Below are 2,359 nucleotides of genomic sequence, written 5' to 3' on the forward strand. Positions count from 1 at the left end.
TTTAAACTTTCGAAAGCCGTGCCCGTGGTTATGGGCAGATGGGAATTTGTTAATGTCCGGTTGTAGATAACTTGACACCAGATCCGAATTAAAACGCATCAACCGCGTGTGTAGCCGTGATGGTCTCTTTTCGGCAGAGTCCGGGAAGTGAACACGGTTTTGGGTTATGTCTGACGTAAGTAGGAGTTCAGGATCACTTCTTGATCATTGCTAGCTTCACGACCATTCCGTTTGCTCTCTTCTCGCTCTTATTTGCGTATGTTAGCCACCATATATGCTTAGTCGCTGCTGCAACCTCACCACTTTACCCCTTCCTTTCCCTTTAAGCTTTGCTAGTCTTGATACCCATGGTAATGGGATTGCTGAGTCCTCGTGACTCACAGATTACTACAACAACAGTTGCAGGTACAGGTTAAGCGATGATCATGACGCGAGAGCGATGTTTGCTTGTTTGGAGTTCTCCTTCTGCTTCTTCTTCGATCAGGGGATAGGTTCCAGGTCGGCAGCCTGGGCTAGCAGGGTGGATGTCATTTGAGTTTCTGTTTGTGTTCCATCCGTAGTCGGATGATGCTCTTATGTATTGTGATGTTGTATTCGTGTGGCATTGTATGCCTTTTGTATGTATCCCCATCTATTATGTAATGTTGATGTAATGATATCCACCTTGCAAAAGCGTTTCAATATGCGGTTCTATCCTTGGTGGGACCTTCGAGTCTCTTTAGGATAGTATCACATATTGGGCGTGACAGGCGTACCTCGGCTAGTTCCATTGTGGCTCCGACAACGAAGACCGGATGCACGCTATTTCGGCTTGCCGGGCCCCTCCGGTCGGTGAGGGCGGCACCGGAACACCGCCGGCGCTGAGCCTCCAGGTGCCCAGCACCCGCATGTCCGGGGACGTCAGGTAGTCATCCTCGTAGAGGAGGCGCGCCTCATCCTCATGCAGATGGCGGCGACCGAAGCCGTTTGCCGCTACGCCGTCGCCTGGGAAGTGCTCGGCCATTGACGTCGGCGTGGGAGAGGGCGGGAGAGAGAGGCGTCGGCGGCGAGAAGTGGAGAGAAGGGCGTTGGTGGCGAGAGCTTGTGCGTTCACGGCGAGGGAAGACGACTTTTATAGCCGCTGATGGGCAGTGGGAGAGCTGCCGTCGTGTGTCGTGTGGCAGGAGCGGGCGAGACGCGCGTCGCCGCGCCTTCACTGCGCTGCCCATGAGGCATCAATGGAAGGTTGACCGGCATGTCGGCGCGGCAACTTTGGCATTGATTCCCGCGGGAACCGAGGCGATGAGGACGACAAAGGCAGCGAGTCACTGACTCGGCGGGCCCACTCCTTTTCGCACCAAAAAACGTTCCCCCGGTGCCCCCGGGCGCCCCCAGCGTGTCGCGTTCGGCCTGGATCCGCTGGCGCCAAAATCGGCCCTAACCGCGAGAAGTAGGCTTCCGGGGACGCGACTGGGCCGAATTTTCTCCACCGGCGACGAAAAAGGGTCTTGGGGGCATGTTAGGGGTGCGGCTGGAGATGCTCTTATGTAAGTGATCTTTGGTAGGGCTTCATGTACCAGTGGGAGCATCACTACCTTACTACAATAGGCCATCAATTTTGGTCCACTTGTTCTTCATTACCAGATGAGATGGCACTATCATGCAAAGGCATTCCAATGGAATCTCCATAAGAATGGACAATTCTCAGTGGAGTATATATATAGAGCATAAATCTAGTCTAATGTGTCAATTCATAATAACAAGAAGATCTGAAAGATGAAGATACCCCTTAAGAATAAAATCTTTGCATGGTATCTTCGTGCGGAATCATCCTTACTAAAGATAGCCTTATTAAGAGGAATTGGCATGGTATGTTTGCAATGTGATTTTCTGTCACCATGATGAGACAATATAACATTTATTTTTCCAATGCAAATTGGCTCATTTTATATGGTCGGTCATCCAAATAGCTTCTGGCTTATATCCTTCTGCTAGTGTTGCTAATGTATTTGGCAACTTGTTACATGAAATTGATCACATGTTTAGAATTCTTCTAAGGGTGGGAGCACTTGTCGTTATTTGATCGCTTTGGCGTCATAGAAATGATAAGGTTTTTAACGATAAAAGTATCTGTTGTAGGTTATCTACAGATGTATTAGGACTTTTTGTTTATGGCCCTCCCTACAATGCGTGGAGAATCATAACCTGTTTACGGAGGTGTGTACACGATTGGAGGCTACGGCTAGGGATACTTTTACCCAACATGGGTGGCAGCATTTAGAATTGCCCCCCCCCCCCGCCCCTCCGCTTTAGGTGTTATACGGACTCTACATGTTTCTTTGTATTTGCCTTTTTATTTTTTGTTTGTGTGAGAGGACCT

Source organism: Triticum aestivum, chromosome 2B (assembly GCF_018294505.1).
Source record: "Triticum aestivum cultivar Chinese Spring chromosome 2B, IWGSC CS RefSeq v2.1, whole genome shotgun sequence".
In the NCBI taxonomy this organism is placed as follows: Eukaryota; Viridiplantae; Streptophyta; class Magnoliopsida; order Poales; family Poaceae; genus Triticum; species Triticum aestivum.